General features: G+C 48.0%; 1 pseudogene across 1 annotated transcript in view; it reads right to left on the bottom strand.

Moving 5' to 3' along the window:
• LOC311223593 (adenylate cyclase type 1-like) overlaps positions 1-20,530 on the bottom strand; it is a 181,023-nt pseudogene extending 160,493 nt beyond the window's left edge. Inside the window, exons 1-2 of the transcript in view lie at positions 19,895-20,530; positions 15,905-16,059 (exon numbers count right to left, since the gene is read on the bottom strand). The product of the transcript in view is annotated as an adenylate cyclase type 1-like (transcript). The remainder of the gene's footprint in view (positions 1-15,904; positions 16,060-19,894) is intronic.
• Positions 20,531-20,864: the final 334 nt, after the last annotated feature.

Raw genomic sequence — 20,864 nt, 5'->3', positions numbered from 1 at the left:
GAAAGGAATTCCACTCAGTCAATGTTGCGATGCGCATTTGCCTGATACATGTGTTTACATCTCACGGGTCGAACAAACCTTAACGTTATTGCCATAAAATTCTTTACCTTTCTGTGAACATAGAAAGAAGAACTAGAAAAAAGTCGGTTTTAACATTCTAAGAGACCACAGTCTTGAACACACACACCCACAAGATACATGCATGTTATTGGACACGGACACATCTTAAGATGCACACAACTATGATTATAGTTAGTGCTCTCACCTAGCTCAGCTATTTTCACAGTCATGACAGCATTTACTGTGACAGCACTTAATTATGTTAATGATATTCAGGTGAGAGGAGTGGCTGGGGGGTATTGTTCACGCTCAGCCCAAACCGGCAGAAGTGTTTGGCCTCCCTTTAAGAGCAGTTTTCTCTGCTTCAATCTTCTAGAACAGGGGTTCTCAAACTTTTTTATACCATGACCCCATTTTATTTTGGATTTTTTTTGTCGACCCCACACTTAACACTTTGATTGCCTAAGGCTAAATTCATGATATACCATCCCTTGCCAGCTCTATTTGTCTATGGAAAAGTTCCCCTTCTTTGCAGGGCTATAACTTTTTAAATTCTATTGCTAAATTGCCATTATTAGGGCCCATTCAAGGTCCTATATGTATTGTTCATTGTGTAGCAACGTTAAACTTTTTCATTCACATATTCATAGTAAAATATGGTCTAAAGTATAAGTATGTTTTCATCTCTTTCTGCAGCTTTCTCCAGAACGTGATTTATAGCCCCAAATGCATTATATTGATGATGAAATACAGTTTGGTAGGAATCTGTGCGAGATAAAAAATTTCAATTGGACGTACTTCTAGAAGTTTCTACGTATCATCTGATGATGACCGGATGGGCGGGGGATCGTTTATAATTCCGTGGGCAGCGTTATATCATTCATCTAGTGTGGGTGATATGATCATCAGAGCAGTTTATATCGAACACGTTCAAAAATAACGCTGAATCTTACCGTATCTTCCTCGCTGAAATATTCATATTATGGGATGTAGAAATACGCGATCTATTTCCAGGTTGTATAATAGTATATACGTCCAAATCATGTTGTTTATCGAGTTATTGGCAACGGATTGCTATGTATTGTGTCGAGATCGAGTCCCGGGACCTATAGAGAGTGCCCGGAAGTAATATGGACGATCAGCACTTCAACCACATAACTTCCTGTTTGGCGCTTCTGCCGCTCTTGAACCGCTAAAGGTTTGAGAGGAGCTCAGAACTGTGTGTGAAGGCTGCGGATGGAAAATATGATTCCGATCACAGATTTTTGAAATATTGATATTAAAGACGAGTTACGGCGTCCTCGGCAACTTGAGCATGGCGGGGAAGGACGCCTAAACACGCTTTCGGCACTTAAAGTGTTAATGTATCATGTAATTTCAACGTGGAATTAAGGAATATCAAAATAAAAGCACATGTTGTTGAACTTGAACATGCATATTTATTAGAAAATGTTATTACAGCACTATGTTATCAATACACATTTATAAAACGAGGCATATTTAGCCAAAATATGTTGCCAGAACATAAAACAAAAAGAAAAAAAAATTATTTATAGATTTTTTTATTATCATTTTCTTTACTTGCCAATGTGTGATCCCACTGTCATCTACCCACGACTCCATTTTGGGTCGCAACCCGTAGTTTGAGAACCGCTGTTCTAGAAACAAGATGGTTTTACAAGATTCAAATTAGCACACAGATTTCAACGTATGACACATCATTTGAAAGCTTACATTGTGTACTTTCACAATCTGGAAATATCTGGAAAATGAAAATGGAGACATGTGGCCACAATCGCTGGTCAGGGACACATATAGATCAGCGTTTCCCGTCTCGAGGAGCCCGTTACGAGACCCCCCCCGGCCAGGGACTCGCCGGGTCTCTCAAGCCAATTCTCCTGGGTTGTAAGCTAATAAACCTTTGTTAACTACATCTACTTTTGTCTGAGTAAATCCTTACTCACATCACATTCACATCACATTCACCCACACATGTATGCATGTATGGTATTCCTTCCCAGCTTTCCGGTATTCCTTCCCAGCTTTCCCAGAGAGCAGTCGCATTTTCTTTTCCTCTCCCAGGTCCCTCAAGGCCATCCCCACCCCTGCCTAATGCCTCCCTGAGGCCCATCGCTGCTATGCTCTGTGCTTCGTGCTGGTTGCCGGACTATACTCAAATCAACTCGAAATGGATCAAATCAGTGGATTGCATATTTTCATCAAGAAGCAGAATAAGGCTAACCCTCTCTGTCTCTTGGGACATCTCAATCGGGCTACCAACTTGAAGACGGTCATTTTTGGATTATCGAAGCTTTTGGACTGCAATAAGAAGATTTTAGATCTGTTTACCGCGCACAGGACTTACCAAAATGAACTGACTAAGACACTTGGACACTTGGACTAATGCATTCAGTCATTTGGATGGAGTTGTTCAAACTCACTCCACTCAAATCAATAGAGTTATATTTCACTCTACTCAAATCAAATTTAAAGTGACGTGGCTGGGAGAAATGTTGCCAGTCAGTCAGCCAAAACTAATTCCTGGACCAAGGTCGAACCAGGGAGCTGCTAGAGTCGAAGGCCCTCTGGGAGATAAGAGTGGCATGCGGCCCCCCCACCCCCACTCCCATACCCAATCCCCCCTCCCGCGTGTACGCCCGGCGCCTATCCCACGTGTTGGTGACGGCAGCCGATTAGTACGCGTGCTGGAGGGGGGGAGCCAAAGAAGACTGTCTCATCACCAAGTCCTATCCCGCAGCTGACAGCATTGTAGTCAGAGTCATAATCCCCGCCCCTTCCGGTGCTGCAACGGTGGTTCTGGACAATCTCTCCTCCCTCCCTCCCGCCTGGCGCAACGGCACCCCGGTGTTGCTGCAGCCGACAATCGCATACGGTGTCTCAGACATACTGTAGTCGACATGTGTCAACAAATGTACCTGTTTGAATTTATGTTGTGCCGTTGTTACTGTAAAAATGTAATGATTGTGATATGATGATTGTTTAATGAGACCATGAGCTGTATGTGTATGTCACTTGAATTTCCCCGTGAGGGATCAATAAAAGTTATGCTTGTCCTTATCCTTATGTATGTTTGTATATACTGTATGCATACCTGCAGGAAGATGTTTTGAGTAGGGGGTGCTGTGCCAACCCTCTGCGCTGCTGCTGTTAGTTCAACATAATGACGCGCTACTTATACATCTCCGCGGCTTCAATCTCAGCATCCAAATCATCCATCAGAGTTAGTTAGCTGTTAGCTAAAGAGATTGGTTTTATCGGGTATCACAGTGGCTAAAAAGCTGATAGCATCACGATGGTTCCAACCGGAAAAAATTTGCCGAAAGGTCTGGATTATTACATATCTCGATGTGATCTATCAAGAAATATCGACAGCAAGAATTTTGGGTCTCAATGAATCCAAAATGACATTGTGGTTAGAAGTGGTGGAGAAAATAAAAGCTAGCATATAATGGTAATGTCTGGTTAGGAGCGAGGGAAAATGGATGGATTATCCAATGGGGGGTCCGGGAGGGGGGGGGTACGAGCTGGAGCATATGTGTGTAGGTTTTTAGATAACAGGTATTAAGGGTATATCCTATATATGACAATTAACTAAAATGTGATTTCATTGGATGTGCACTGTCAACTAATGCTTGTATATCTTATCGTGTGTTCATGTCATGTTTGTTTATGTGTTTGTTTAAAAAATAATAAAAAAAATAAAATACAAAAAAATAGTTAGTTAGCTGTTCTATTTCACGGCCAGGTTACAACAAACTGTCTTCTTTAACTCCCAGTACATCCAATAAAGTGCTCAAGTGATCAACATTCAGAGTTTCCTTGTCAATTTCAATGTCCATCTGATTCAAAACTCGTCTAGTAACACCTCTGATTGTGCCCTGCTTTCGTCATTCTTTCAATTTCAGTCTGACGTTCGTCTTCACCCATTCTAGAGCGATCCAAAATGCTCATATCTCCCGGGTTTCGGCACCAAAATACTAGTATAATAATGTGACATTTGTCTGCTGCTGATGGAGACTCAGTGTTCAGGGTAACAGAGCATGAGGTGAGGCGGACCTTTAAAAAAGTGAATATCAGGAAGGCAGCAGGACCGGACGGCATCCCCGGCCGCGTCCTAAAAGTCTGTGCCGACCAACTGGCCCCGGTATTCACTGACATATTTAACCTGTCCTTAGAACAGGCTGTCATCCCCACCTGCCTGAAGAAGTCCACTATTATCCCTGTACCCAAGAAATCCAAGCCTGCTTGCCTCAACGACTACCGCCCTGTAGCTCTCACCTCCATAGCCATGAAGTGCTTTGAGAAGCTAGTAAAGGGCTACATCTGCTCCTCCCTCCCCATCAACATGGACCCCCTGCAATTTGCATACCGCCCCAACAGGTCCACGGAGGACGCCATAGCCCATGTGCTGCACACAGCAGCATCACACCTGGACAAGAGGAAGGGGAACTATGTGAGAATGCTATTCATCGACTACAGCTCGGCATTCAATACCATAGTCCCCTCCAAACTCATAGCCAAGCTCAGGGACCTGGGCTTGAACTATGACCTCTGCCAGTGGGTCTTGGACTTCCTGACGGGCAGACCCCAGGTGGTGAGAGCAGGCAACTGCACCTCCTCATCCATCACCCTCAACATAGGGGCCCCCCAGGGCTGTGTTCTGAGTCCCCTCCTCTACTCCCTGTACACACACGACTGTAGTAGCAACACAATCATCAAATTTGCTGACGACACAGTGGTGGTGGGCCTGATCTCTGCAAACGACGAGAGGGCCTACCTGGATGAGGTCAAGGTCCTGGCGGGATGGTGCCAGGAAAACAGCCTCTCCCTGAACGTCAGCAAAACAAAAGAGATGATTGTGGACTTCAGAAGGTCGGGGGTCAAGGACTACAGCCCCCTCAGCATCGACGGGGCACCGGTTGAGAGAGTGAACAGCTTTAAGTACCTCGGAGCCTACATATCCGAGGACTTGACATGGACCACACACATTGACAGTGTTGTGAAGAAGGCACGACAACGCCTCTACTTCCTCAGGCGCCTAAGGAAGTTCCAAGTCAGTCAGAAGATCCTTAAGAACTTCTACTCATGTACAATAGAGAGCATACTGACTGGCAACATCACCTCCTGGTTTGGGAATAGCACTGCACAAGACCGAAGCAGACTACAAAGAGTGACGCGTTCAGCCGAACGCACAATTGGAGGGGGGCTCCCCACCCTCCAGAACATTTACAACAAGCGGTGCAGGGGCAAGGCTAAGAGAATCATTAAGGACTCCAGTCACCCGAACAACTGCCTCTTTGAACTGCTGCGGTCAGGCAAGCGATACCGGAGTCTCAAGGCGAGCACAGAAAGACTCAGAAGAAGCTTCTATCCCCAGGCCATCAGGCTGCTCAACGAACAATGAACACTACACAACAACCATCAAACGCACATAGCACACACATCCACACGCACACACTCACTTTAAACAAACACACTGTAGCACCCACTCCCCACACTTTATAGCACACACTCACTTTAAACAAACACACTGTAGCACCCACTCCCCACACTTTATATTTATTGATAAAGGATTGCACTACAACTCGTACACCTTACTGTAAATTGTACCTAAATTGAACCTCATCCCATTTCTGCTTTGCACTATATAGTATTGTATATTAGTACACTGCATAGTATTGTATATTATATGGTAACTCAGTTACGTCTATTCTGCATCGAACATTGTACATATGTCTATACTGAACACTGTGACCTCATTTTCTACTTCTAATTTACATGCTATACTATGTTATTGATACTTATCTTGTCTAGCACAGTCTCTGGAGCGTAACAGTAAGAAGCATTTTGTATAAAAGTATTCTGTACTTCTGTATGACAACTATTAAAGAAACTTGAAACTACTGCTAGACACCCTCCGTGTATTGGCTTACTCTAACCCGTTTCTTTCCTGTGCCCCAAAGGACCGCCGTCCCTGTCTGGACGTCACCTGTTCCCGAAGAGGAACACCTAATCTTCCGCTGCCACCCAGCAGTTGGTACTGGGCTGCTCAATAAGGTCTAATGTGAGCCGTATGCATGCCCGCCTCTCTTGGCTTAACGTTGAAAATAGATTGTCTTTTAATATACTTGTGCTGTTCAAGTTGGTCATGAGCAGTAAGACTCCTGTTTTTATACATAATCAGATTGTTTTTAGTAATACTGTGCACAAGCATTACACTAGAGGTTCCAGTAGTGGGCAGCTTGAATTGCCAGGTCCTAGAACCAGTGCTCTGGGGAGATCTTTTATTTTTAGAGCATTAACTCTGTGGAATGGCCTGCCTCGGAACCTCTGCTGCATTTACAGTAGATTCACTTTTAAAAAGAATCTTAAATAGTTTTTAAATAGTTTTTAACACTGTAAAGTGTTTTTTTTTTTGTTTTACACTAATGTAATTTTAGCTATATTAATTGTTACAGTAGGTTCATTATGCATTGTGTGTACTGACTTTTAATAATTTAGTTTTTTTGCAATGGTGATTGTTTTTGTGTTTTTTTGTGTGTGGACCCCAGGAAGACTAGCTGGTTGCTATCGCACCAGCTAATGGGGATCCCTAATAAAATCAAATCAAATCAAAGGACCGCCGTCCCTGTCTGGACGTCACCTGTTCCCGAAGAGGAACACCTAATCTCCCGCTGCCACCCAGCAGCTCCAGCGTCCCTGTCTGGACGTCACCTGTTCCCGAAGAGGAACACCTATTCACCCGCTGCCACCCAGCAGCTCCAGCGTCCCTGTCTGGACGTCACCTGTTCCCGAAGAGGAACACCTATTCACCCGCTGCCACCCAGCAGCTCCCCCGACAAGCACCAGGGCCGCTTGCTCGCTCACTGCCGCCGTGGCAGCCACAGGACAGAACATTAACCCCGTTCTATTTCCCCCCAATTCCTGTGTTGCTCAATTTCCATTAAACACCCTTGAAACCGCTCCTTTCTCTTCTCGTGTATTCAGCAATTGGGCTGTGCTCCAGACTCCAGTTCTCACAATAACACACTAACCTAGAACACCATGTAGATAGCCTGTGTAGCAGACTACAACAACGACTGCACTTTCTACGTCGCCTTAGAGTTCATGGTGTGTAGATCAAGGATTTATGTTACTTTTCTACCAATCTGTATTAGAGAGTCTCATCAGATACGGTATTACAGCTTGGTTTGGTAACCTGTCTGTACAACTAAAGTCCAAACTGGTCCGTCTGATGCAGACTGCATGGAAGATCATAGGGGTGAAAGGTCACCCATCCCTGCAGTCTATCTTTGAACAGGCTACTCTAAGGCAAGCCAATAGAATTGTCTCAGACCCCTCCCATGTTTTACATGCCGAGTATGAGCTACTGCCCTCTGGGAGGAGGTTTAGAGTTCCACGCTCTAGACTAAACAGGTTTAAAAACTCCTTTTTTTCCGATCTCAGTTAAACTTTTAAATAGTGCCAGATAAATGGCAATTATCGAATAACCGATATTTGGTTGTTATATTATCGATATTCGATAACCGATATTTGGGTATACTATTCTAATGTGGTGTTGCCAGACATCCTGTATCTTTTATATTGTTTATTTCCTCTGTTTGGAGTCAGTTGTGTTGTGTCATGTCTGTATGTATGTATGTGTCTGTGGCAGTAGTGTGGGTGTAATCCCAAGACAAATTTCCCAGCTGATGGGACAATAAAGTGACTCTTGACTCTTGACTTGATATTCTGTACTATGTATGTAGACGTAATCAAAGTATTTTTTTTATAATCAAAGTCAAAGTTAACATGCAATCTATTCCAGCACTTTACAATTCAAGTGCAATAAAATGAGCACATTAGTACTCTGGCACAAGCACTTTAACACTTGGTACCTAAAGCACATAATAGTCTTCCTATTTCCTGGTTTGTTGCCACGTCACACATATCATGTTGTCACTGTATGTTTCATCTATTGTCTATTTTTTATGGTTGTGAAGTTTGTGTCGTTTAGTAACTTATCTGTTCTGTTAACATCAACCTGCAAAGGGACTAGTGATGGAAATTTGCCTCTGGCTATAATCTGGCATATTTACATGAAAATGTTCATTAATATGTACTGTCCCTATTTTAAATGGTGAATGGCTGCATTTATATAGCGCTTTTATCCAAAGCGCTTTACAACTTATGCCTCACATTCACCCATTCACACATTCACACACTGACGGCGGAGGCATCCATGCAAGGTGCCAACCCGCTCATCAGGAGCAATTAGGGGTTAAGTGTCTTGCTCTAGGACACTTCGACACGCTGTCTAGGAGGACTGGGAATCGAACCGGGGATTACCAGATGACTGCTCTACCTCCCGAGCAGTGGCGGCTGGTGAAATGTATTCTAGGTGGGGCGGAACTATGTGTTGGGGATAAGGGTTCCGCACGGACAATATTGTTGGTTGCTTTCCTGTCCGCAAATCAGCAAGTCAAGCAGACAGTTTTGACGTTGTATTGATGTCAAATCTTAGCACTTCGAGATTTGGTTCCAAATGTAAAGTGCACTACAAATGTATTGTTATTATTATTATGTTGAATAAACGTTAACACTTTCAGCGCCAGCTATTACCCTCATCCCTGTAGTCAATGCGCCAGCTTTCCATTGCCTATTTTCACTGTGCATCACAATGTTTGCAGAGCTATATCTATATTCTATATTATAGCTTTGGAGACAATACTATGGCTCATTTGACAGTTACTATCTATCGTCCAACATGTACATTTAAAAAAAAATTTCATGTATACGTTTGCGTGTTATCCCATGGTGAATATTGTATAGTTTCAGAGTGATCCGGGCTAATTCCTGAAAAGCTGAGTTATGGAGCGCTATGTGAATTTCGCTAAAGTTGTTCGCGTTGCTCGCCTGGACACGCTACTGTTTCCAAATCAAAAGTATATAATAGGTATTATGTTTCATCATGAATGCATCAAAGGGGGGGGAGGGGGTCGTTTTTTGATGCTCTGATTGCCAGCAACGGCATTCGTTTTGAATACTACATACGTTGATCGGCTGGATCGATGTGAAATCATTATAGGATTAAGGTGGAATTGACGTCAGATAATCCTTACCTTTGATCGGGGTTATTCCAAAAAGAATATTCAAATTGTCTGATCGCGATTTTCCAGTATTGATGTCCATCGGGTCCCCGACATAATCTGGCACAACACATGCATCGAGTATCCTGGACGCGTTCCAATGTGCTCTGATGAACTGCTAGACTTGCCTGTGTCCAAATTCTCTGCCTGGATGACATTAGATGTGACACACAGTCTGGAACAGGGTTTCAAAGGGTAGGCGATACTGCCACCTAGCAGGATCTGGCCGGTATTGCACTCTCGCGGTCTCACTATGGCTTTCAACAGTAACATAGAGGTCCGTGAGACTGCATAGAATATTAAAATCGAAGAAAAGGAAAAACGATCTAATAACGAGTATACTCAACCACTGGCGGCCAATAATGAGTATACTCGTGATTGGCGCAGAAAGTGTTAATAAACTAACTATTTTACCCAAGGATATATCCATGAAATTCGGATTTCGGGCGAACCAGATAGCTAACGTTAGCTCAGTTGTTAAATCAACCAGAAAACTTCCAAATTCATAATTTCCAAGGGTGTTGACTAAGTAGCTAACTTATATGTAGTTTTCCTTCAGCTCATGAACTGATCGGAATGTTTTAGGGAACTCTGTTGGGCGACGTTATACCATGTTTTGTCCTGATTACATAGCATTAGCGTTAGCTCGCTACAGTGTTGTGTGGTGGAGCCGTGGAGGTCTGGAGAGGAGATTAGCTGGCTACCTAACGGCTAGCCATCTATCTATCTATCTATAAGATAACGAAAGGTTATCCTATAACCTAGTTATATGAATACTGGCTGAGCATCTCGCTCTTCGCCATTATGAGATATCTCTTATCTCCTAGCACATAATGTGCTCACGAAACGACAAATGCACTCACATGCACGTGACAAGGCCATGCCCCTACGTCCCACTATATGACGCCGGACATGGTCACACTCCACCTTCCTCAGAAAGATTTCCAACACAGAAAACCCATCCAAGGGACCTCAGGGCGCTAAGAGCGAGACGCTCAGCCAGTATTCATATAACTAGGTTATAGGATAACCTTTCGTTATATTATCATACTGGCCAATCGCGTCTCGCTCTTCGCCATTATGAGATATGGAGCAGAGCAGACGCGTGGCCCGACAAGTGTACCCCCTGAGGGCCCGTAAGCCCCACCCAGGGAGGAGGGGAGTCCCGTCCACCCGCCCGTCCTAACGAAGGGGGGGAGGCAGTCAACTCCACCAAAGTGCGAAACAAGTGGGAACCAGACACCCCTGAAAACGCACAGCACAGGCGGGACCACGTGTGACACAGCACCCCGTGGCACACACCCACACACCCCTGCTAGCCCACCAATGGTGGGACGCAGGAGAGGTCCCAGACCTCAGAACCGCCTGGGAGACAGAACCCCCAGTCACATCCATGAGGTAAAACCTAACGAAGGGACCCGGGGAGGACCAGAACGCCGCAGCACAGATGTCCTCCACCGAGGCCCCCCCTAACAGGGCAGCAGCCCGAGGGGGGACCTGTCCAGCCAACGTGCAGCAAAGGGCAACGCTCCCGCACAACCAATGTGACAGGTGCTGCTTGGACAGCACCTCACCCGCGCAAGGGCCACCGTAACAAACAAACAGTTGAACGGAAGCCCTGAGAGCCCGATTCCTGAGGTAAACCCCCAGTGCACGGACAGGACACGACAGGTGAAGGAGCGTGAGGAGGCGGACGAACGCCTGAACCACAATATCCCTGGAGCGAAAAGAGCTCCGGACATTCTTTGGCATGAAGACTGGATTAGGCCTCAGAGTCGCACCGCTATCGGCCGAATAGACAGGCACTCAGGCCGCACCGAGAGAGCACACAGCTCACCCACGCGCTTAGCGGAGGTGATGGCCAAAAAGAACGCGGTCTTAAAGACAGCTGATCCAATGGCGCCTGCTCAAGAGGCTCAAATGGGGCCTCCGACAACCGGCCCAGGACCAGTTGGAGGTCCCACTCGGAGACAAAGAACGTTCCACAGGCTTGAGACGCCGAGCACCAAGCAGGAATGTTCCACGAGAGGGTGACTGAACAATGTTCTGCCCCCACACTCGACCATACGCCACTCCCCAGTGTAAGCCGCGGTAGAGGACGGAGCACGTGCGTACCGGATAGAGTTAACCACAGAATAGTCAAGATGCATCCCCACCAGATTCACACTGTCAGCAGCCAAGCCTAGAGGCTGCCCCAGAACAGGAGGCAGAACAGAGTTCCGCGTGCCTGAGAGAGGGCCCGCTGTGACCACGGAACAGGCCACGGCGGGGCCACCAAGAGCTGAATCAGGGCCGGGGACCACACAGCTGAGCCCCGGCCCGGCGCGACCAGGATCAAGTCCCGCGCTCCCGATGTACCCGCCCCAACAGCTGAGCTATCAGGTGTAAGTGGGGGAATGCGTACAGAATCCCGGACGGCCACGGAATCGGTCCCAGACCTGTCGGACTATGTCTGGATGTAGTCCCCACTCGTCAGGGTTAGGACCGCCCTGCGACATCACATCTGCACCCACCTTCTCCCTGCCGGGGATGTGGAGAGCCCTCAGGCAGCGCAGATGAAGAACGTCCATAGCCAGAGCTCGACCGCCGCCCGGTGCAGACGGGGGGAGCGCACTCCTCCCTGTCTGTCAATATACGCTGCTGATGTCGTGTTGTCCGTCCTGACCAAAACATGCTTGCCCACCACAAAGTGGCCGAGCCGTTTGAGGACCAGAAGGACTGCCTTCAATTCCAACACATTGAATGTAGCGCAGACCGGGCAGCATGGTCTTGCCAGCTGCCCCCTACTGCATTGGCCCGACACGTCCCCCCCATCCCATGAGGGAGGCGTCGGTGAAGACCATGACGTGTGACAGCCTGCTGCCCACGGGGACCCCGCTGGTGAGGGCACCAGGCCCTCCCCAGAGGACGAGGTCCCCCAGTACTGACATGGGAACCTTCAGCCGCTTCCACATGTCTCTCACCAGGTCCATTTCCATACTGGAAAAAACCACCTCTGTATCCTCCTCATGAAGAGGAGGCCAAGAGGGACCACAGCAGCAGGCGCATCACAGACAGCGCCGTAACCGTTCTAGGACGGAACCTCCCGAGCGCGCTGAGAACCATCCACTCGCCGCCGCTCTGAGAGGGATGCCCATATAGACCTTGAGCTTAGAAAAAGCCCAAGTACTCCACCCGTTGACTGGGAAGAGGAGTACTCTACTTCCAGTCTACAGCAAAACCCAGGCTAGTGAGGCATCACCTGCCTGGTATGAGACCTGGCGATCTACCCTGACCGGCCAAGGACCAGAACGTCGTCCAGGGTAGAATAGAATTCGTAACCCCCGACAACGCAGAGGCCCCAGCGCGGTCTCCACGCACTTGGTGAAGATGCGGGGAGCCAGAGCGTAGCCGTGCTAAGCCATGCAAAGGAAGCGTAGGCAAGCCCTAGGATGGAAGATCGGGATGCGAATACGCATCCTACAGGTCTATGGAGGTGAACCAGTCCCCCACCTGACAGTGCCTAACAGGCGGGAGACGGTCAACATTCTGAACCTTCCATGGGACAGGTCCAGTATGGGTCTGACACCCCCCCCCCCCCCGATTTCTCAGGCACTAGAGAATACCGGGAGGACACGCCACACATCGCGTCCTCCTTTGGGACGATGGCTTGCTTCGCTAACAGAGATTGGATCTCATCGGCCAGAGCTGTCACTGCTGCTGACCCTGACAATAGGGTCTGTACCAAACCTGAAAACGGAGGGTGGGGTTGTGCAAAACTGCAACACAAGTCCCGGCCTCAGCGTTCCCTCCATCCACCTCGACATATGGCACTGTTGTAGCCATATGTGATGATAATCCCAAAGCGCACCCGCCGCCACTTGGCGCTGGTCTGCCAGGAACCGTAGATAGGCGGCCTGGTCCCACCCGCTGTGCCGTGCCAACCCTGGACTCGCCAACCGGGATATCGCACCCTGACACTACCAGCGAGGCAATCGCACCAAAGGGGGGACCCCGACAGAAAGGGCCGGTTTGATACGGGGGAAGCTGACATCACACTGGGTGACATAAGCTCCCCCACTGAACATCTCCCCGGCATGGACTGCTGAGGATCTGTTCTACAGCTGGACATGCAAGGCGTGTGGTCCCCACACTGCCCGATAGGGTGGGTTCCTACACACCGTAGCCCTGCAGTGATATTACTACCACCCAAACCACGCGTGCCTGACTGACCACCGCCGGACTTCCGGCCATGGGAGGCACTAACGTCATACCTGGCCTGGCGAGGGCGGGGCTGGGGGAACTCACGCTGCGACCTCCTGGGCCTCGAGTTCCCCCGCTGACAACCTTCGTTGTTGACAGACACAACACCAGGCTCACCAAACACAGACACAGAACGTGTGGCATGGGAGCCACTTGACAGCACAGCATTCTCATGGACAGACCCAGGCCTAGCCAGCAACTGGGTGTCAGCCCCTGTCCCCATGAGAAGCGAAACGTGGGGCCGCTTGTGCTTCACTGAAGGCATGCGGCCCACAGCTAAAGGGAACAAATCAGATCCCGTATCCCGCTGGTATTGGGGGGGGGAGTGACCGGAGAGCGTGCTAGACACAGCTAGACGGCAAAGTTTTTTTAGGGTGTGCTCATCTAATGTAGCCGATCCCTCGGCCGCCAAGGCTGTCGGCCTTGTGATCACCTGTTGTCTTTCTGCCCAGGGTACCTCAGGCGGGGGAAACATGGCCGACAGCCTTGGCGGCCGCGCCCCCACCTCTGGCTGCGCGGTGTGAGGCGGTGTGGGGCCTAGGTCAAATACCGCCAGCGCTCCTGCGGAAAGACCAAAAGTCCCTCTGCGGAGAGGGGAGCCCCAAGGAAGGAAAACCTTCTCTCCTCCTCAAGGGGAGACTGTTCCAACCAAAGATGTCTGTGAACAAGCGTTGACAGCATCCTAGTCCTCCCTGTGGTTATAGCTTGCGGCTAGGTCAAAAGCTGAGTAACCTCAAAACCTTGTGCAATGTTTTGACGTCGGCTGGCCCTAAGGCCCCACCACCCGACACCATTTTTGACAGAAAAAACAGCAATTTGAACAATGTTGCCAGTCGCTGCTAATTCTATACCGTGGCGGTATAGGCTTTATCAGCCCACCAGCCACCTGCCGGGCTGACTCGCCTCATGGCGTCGGCTGGGCGGGACACCGTTCCACCATGTCAGAGGCAAAGGACTGATGCCACCTGCTTCACTAAGCACGGAACACCAGTGGTGGCTGCAGACCAAAGTCTACTACTAGTGAAGCACTGCCTCACTAGTAGGCATGCAGCAACCTCCACTGTGGTGTGTACCCATGAAGGGGTAAATGAATAAATTAACGAAAACTCTATTAACATATTGCAGAATGGGCTAGCCCATACACACAATTGTTAAGGGGATGCAGACCAGAGAAAAACACCAAGGACCCGCATTTTCAATTAATAGATTCACAAAAAGCACACCAGCCCTGAGCCTCAGCCCATCCACCCATGTAAATGGTAAACAAGCCCCCGTTAAACCCCCAACATTAGACACCGATTGACCGTCAGCATGAATGGTTAAGAGGAGGGAAGACCTTTTAGTAAAGGGGAACAAAGGAACGGCGTCCCAGCATTGTAGCATTAGCCGTGCGCTCTAGGATAGTTGGGAAAACACCCAAAACAGAGTCATGACAACCATGTTTTCCCAAATATCCTGCCCCTCGCGCCAATACATCACTCGGCTGTCTTACGGGACAAGGAGCAGTATTACTGTGGGTCAAATCGCCCTTACCTGTGGCCAGGAGTATTCCAAAAATAATATTCCAATTGTTTGATCGCCATCTGGTATATCCAATGTCCATTTTGTCGACGGCATAATTCACCACAACATATGGATCGGAGATATTTGACGCGCTTCGATGGAACCGGGAGAACCGCTCCCCTTGCCCGACAAGGAAAAGTGAAAACGGAGACCTGGGGCTGTCCCACAGAGAAAGATACAAGGGTAGAAAGGGTGCTCGATACCGCCGTCTAACGTGATGCGGCCGGTATTGCACTTTTACATTCTCATGAGGATTCCCCATGTTAACCCAGAATCTGTGCGCCTGTAATCAATAGAAATATTGAATAAAAGAAATAACGATCAAATAAGGAGTATACTCGTTGTTGGCGTTCAACGATTGGCGGCCAATAACGAGTATACTTGTTGTTGGCGTTCAACGATTGGCGACTGGGAATGAGTTAATATGTACTGTCCCTATTTTAAATCAATAAAAACGTAAAAACGCATGCTCTTTCTTCAGCAACGCCCCACACTTCACACAGTTCACACTTCCACCTGGGGAGTTGCCCAGTGCACACAACCACAGTCTGACGCTGTTGGCCACTGAGCAGCTTTAAGCGTCTTGCTCAAGGGCACCTCAACAGTGGGGGAGAGGAAAGGAGAATGTTATTCATTCACGTCCCCACCAAGATCTTCCCTGCCAGTCCGGTGATGACCTTCTGGGTCACAAGCCCAGTTCTCCGACCTGAGTGTGTATGTGTGTGTGTGTGTGTGTGTGTGTGTGTGTGTGTGTGTGTGTGTGTGTGTGTGTGTGTGTGTGTGTGTGTGTGTGTGTGTGTGTGTGTGTGTGTGTGTGTGTGTGTGTGTGTGTGTGTGTGTGTGTGTGTGTGTGTGTGTGTGCGTGCGTGCGTGCGTGTGTGTGTGTGTACCTCACCTGCTTCTCGTTCTCATCCTCTAGCCTCAGCCTCTCTTCTATGCAGTCGCGGGCCTGCAGGAAGACCTTCCTCTGAGCGCGCTCCGTGAGCACCCTCACAAACACCCCCGACAGGTTGACGCTGGTGAACAGTACCGCGTTGGCCACAAGCTGCACACAAACAGGAGCAGTTTTTGTTTGTTTATTATTTGTCACATGTAAAATACATGTACTTTACAGTGAAATGTTTGGTTCTGAGAGTGTGCTTCATACAGTAAAAAAATAAGTAAAAAGTAAGTAAAAGAGGAAGATACAATATACAATACAATATACAATCTAAAGTACAACCTAAGTACAATCTAACTACAATGATTAAAAAATAAGTTCAAATGCAGACAATGAGAGGGCGGCCGGGTAGCGCAGCGGACTAAGTGTCTGTCTACCACCGCAGAGACACTGGTATCGAATCCGGCTGTCAGCGGCCCCTCGGCTTGGGCGGTCGTCATACTGACACAATTGGCAGTGTCAGCGGGTGGGAAGCCGGTGGGTTGTATCCTGGTCGTTGTAAACAGCGACTCCTACAGGTCGGTCAGGGCGCCTGCACAGCAAGGGAAGGAACTGGGTAAGGTAGTGTGATCCTCCCACGCGTTACACTTCCCCAGTGAGAGTCCTCGCTGTCAGGTGAAAAGAGGCTGCTGGCTGTCTCCTATGTATCGGAGGAAGCATCTGATAGACTTTAGGGCTCCCTAGACCGACCAGTGGGGGGCACATGCGCGCAACGACCAGGAAGGGGAGGGGGGAATTGGCATAATGACTAAATTGGGATGGGAGGAATATACAGAAAAATAGGAGGAGAAAAGGTGGATCAAAACAAAAAAAATGCAGACAATGAGTTACAAATGCGGACAATGAGGTACAAAACTTTAAGGTAAGGTGCTAATGGAAATGAGGTATGAATGTAGGCATGCCAGTGAGTGTGTGTGTGTGTGTGTGTGTGTGTGTGTGTGTGTGTGTGTGTGTGTGTGTGTGTGTGTGTGTGTGTGTGTGTGTGTGTGTGTGTGTGTGTGTGTGTGTGTGCGTGCGTGCGTGCGTGCGTGCGTGCGTGCGTGCGTGCGTGCGTGCGTGCGTGCGTGCGTGCGTGCGTGCGTGTGTGTGCATGTGTGTATGTGTGTGTCTCTGTTTGTGTGTGTGTGTGTGTGTGTTTGTATTAGGGGTGTAATGATCTCAATAAAGAATAGAAATGTCTAAAAATGACGTTCAATACAGTGTATCAAATTCTAAATATTTTCAGTTTAACTGGTGGTACAGTACTACTTCTATACTGGCATAACGTTTGAGGCTCGTTATCATTGTTTACGTCTTTGAAATAAAAAAATCTGTATTTTTCTGAGCCAATCCAAGCTGTGTGCATACTTAAAGCATGTACGCATGCATTTGAGCATATATGTGTGTGACATCCATGCGCTCATACATGTTTATCTGAGCTTCACTCTATGTGCATGCATAGATATATATATATACTGATAAATATATACTGTACGTGTATGTGTCTTTGCGGACAGACAGACAGACAGTACAGTTGTGTTTGTACAGCACATAGCTCAGAGGGGTCAGCCTGGCTGGCTGGCTAGGGTTACAAATAATCCCTGGTTTAATCTATGGAATGCCAGACATCAAGCGCCTCAGATTGTAACATGACCTGTGGGAGTCACCTATACAGAACAAAGGCTATATAAGGTATTGGTCAGGGCTGGGTGGTATACGTGCAGGTATAGGCAAAGTGTGTTATTGGCTACTGATTGGAGTTTATTGATCCCTTATTGAGTGTGGGGGATGAACCGAGGTGACCTATGGCTGCAGTCGACTCTTGATGGTTAAAGGTGAAAGGTCGTAGAGCAACCAATAGTGACTAATGGGTCTGGTAACCTCCTCAAGTCTTCTTTTGTTACTTCACTTTCATTCTCCCAAGAGCCCAAACGAAGGCCATTTAAGGACACGGATTAGATTCCACTCAATACTGTATAATACTGTGATTTTTGATAACCTGATACTAACTCATGATACTGACTCATGATAGTGTTGGCCAGCCTGATCTCTCTTAAACAACACGGTCTCAACAGAAAACGCAAATAAAGTATTAATCGACCACAGGAAAAAGGGTACATAATGTGCATTATGTTATAGCCATTACGTATTGTATAAGTAATATATTTACGTTTTGGAAAAGTCCCAAACAAACACTGTGTCCAGGAGTCGAACCAACAATGATTGTGCTCTCGCCACTAGACTATAAGCCACCCACACACCCTGATACATACACAGAAATACTACAATTATGGTTCCATAAGGTTAGTTTAAACTTTTGCTTACCGGTTATGGTTAAGATATAAAGTTACGGCTGAGGTTAGCATTAGGGTTATGGTTGTGGTTAGTTTAAGGTAACAGTGTGGTGGTTAAGGTTAGGGTAGTCTCGGTAGTCTTGCGGTAAAGGCACTTATCTCTCATGTAGGCACCCTGGCATAGGCGGCGGGTGAGCTGGACATTGATTGATTGCTTGATTGAAAACTTTATTAACAGATTGCAGAATGGGTACAGTACAGTACAGCTCAATACATACAATTGTTAAGGGGATGCAGACCAGAGAAAGACTTTCGTCTTGTTTACATCAGGGTCCCCCATTTTCAATTCATCGTAACATATATGACATACATGACATACAGATAGACAGTACTGCTACATCTATACATTTATGACATACCAGATTTGCAAATACAGTACTGTTTGTGATACAAAAAGAGTCCAGAAAAAAAAGTATATACATTTGACGTAGAAACTGTACATTGGATTGGGTAGGTGGGGGGGGGGGGGGGGGGGGGACTGTACATTGGAGGTGGTTGGGTGGGGGGGGGGGGGGGGGTTGGGTAGGAGTGGGGTGGGTGGGGTACACTGTACAACTGTACAAACAAAACTGTACATTGGAATATTGACATGACCATACTTGGTAATTTACTGTACATTGGAGGGGGTTGTGTTCGGACATTTACTGTGGCCAGTTTCGAATTGCAGTCTCCCTTAGGTGTTTTTGAAAGTGGGTAGTGATTCACATTCTTTAACAGCTTTGGGTAGGGCGTTCCACATTGATGTGGCATAATTGCGAAACGTGTTTAGGTATAGGCTATAGATGGAATGGGACTCGCTTGGAGCGCGCAACATTTTTCCTTTTTCTTTTTTGCTTGCACGCAAACGGTGCTGTCCAGGTGCTGATTTCATACAATACACCCACTAGGCTACTACAGCGAGCCCCACTCATTTCATATAGTGCAAATCAATTGTTCAAATGAAGACATCCAATATGATGGTCAGATACTGAGAGAGAGAAAAAAAACATTAACTCACGTTTACAGTGCAAATTAATTGTGTTTTGTTCTAACTGCAGATGGGAGTCAAGTATCTGCATGAATCACAGCTAATTATTCGCGTTTGACCTGTTTGAGTCCTGTAGAACTCGCCGACTACTCAATTAGGTGTCTTGCAAAACTCACGTATAACTGGTTGGGCGTGGGCTGTGCAGAGATAAGCCGTCCTTTCTCCATCACAAAGTCTAGCTTAACAGACTTTCACCGCTCTCAAATCACCCCAATAATGAAAAGAAAACTATTATTGTATTTTGAGTTCCCCAGACGGCTCTGCAAAAAAAGATACACTGTTCGTTTCAGCACCGGCGAGTGGACAGCTCCCTATATCCGCGTATTGCTATGATGGCAGATAAGTTCAACGTTTGATCTATACATTAGCAACCAATCACAGTACCGAACAACAAGTACAAGTTGATTTTGGTACTATATGAATGGACTTTAACAAATAAATATGATTATGGCTTATAGGTGGTGAAATCATGTTGAACTATACTTTCGCTGAAGGCCACCGGCAATCTTTTAAAGGGTTGAAAAAAGGAATGAGAATCCGGACTCGTGTATTCAGGGGGTTGCATGGCGCGACGGCTTACCGGTCTCCAGAGCTTTTGTTTCCTGCCGGTGACCGACGTCGCGGTCACTATGAAGTGGGACGCGGCGACCATCACCCCGAACACCACGGCCAGCAGAGTCGCACCGCAGCAGCACGTAAGCCACGATGGTGACCAGCATGAGCTGCCACACGCCCTGCTCCGGCCGCGCCACGGCGCTCTCCATCCCGCCGGCCGCGGTGCGTGCAGCGCCAGCGGGAACGGGGCAGCAGAGGAGCGCAAAGGTGAAGCTGAACAGCAGGGCGAGCTTGGCGATCTGCTGCAGCTGCGTCACTTGCAGGTACTTCACGTTGGTGACGATGAACAGCGACAGGAACCACGCAGTGCACCGGGTGGGAGCCCTTGGACACGGTGAGCGGGGACCGGACAGCAGCTCCACAGCGCCAGGGAGGACGCGGCCACGATGAGCACCGCCAGCGCCTTGAGCGTGGCGGTCTGCTCCAGCTTCAGGTTGTAGTTCTGGAACAGAGCCTCCAGCTCCCGGCTGTTGAACTCGTCCTCGCAAGCGATGGCACTGAGGAGGGGCGAAGCGACAGGACAGTGACCCTTCTTCCTCTGCCGGGTCTTCTTGACTCTTTCGAATGATGGTATCTCCTCCATGCTCCTCCGGCCATTCATAAAGCGGGGTTTGCGGTACCTCTCCGTTCGGGAATCCGTGCGGGCCCCTCTCTCTCCCTGCAGCTCATGCGTCCCGGGTCTCAGAGGCTCGGTGACTGAAGGGGGAGCGGGTGGCAGACAGTGTGGTGACAATAGAGCTGCTCGCCACTTGAATGTCCTCGCTGCGCGCGCTATGGTTGACGACGACCGCCGTGTCGTCAGAAAAGTAGTCCAACCAATCTGCGATAGGGTATAGCTCTCTCTCTCTCTCTCTCCTCTCTCTCTCTCTCTCTCTCTCTCTCTCTCTCCTCTCTCTCTCTCTCTCTCTCTCTCTCTCTCTCTCTCTCTCTCTCTC

Source organism: Notolepis coatsorum (genome assembly GCF_963971535.1).
Source record: "Notolepis coatsorum genome assembly, chromosome: 2".
Classification (NCBI taxonomy): Eukaryota; Metazoa; Chordata; class Actinopteri; order Aulopiformes; family Paralepididae; genus Notolepis; species Notolepis coatsorum.
This window is presented reverse-complemented; position numbering and strand designations above follow the sequence as displayed.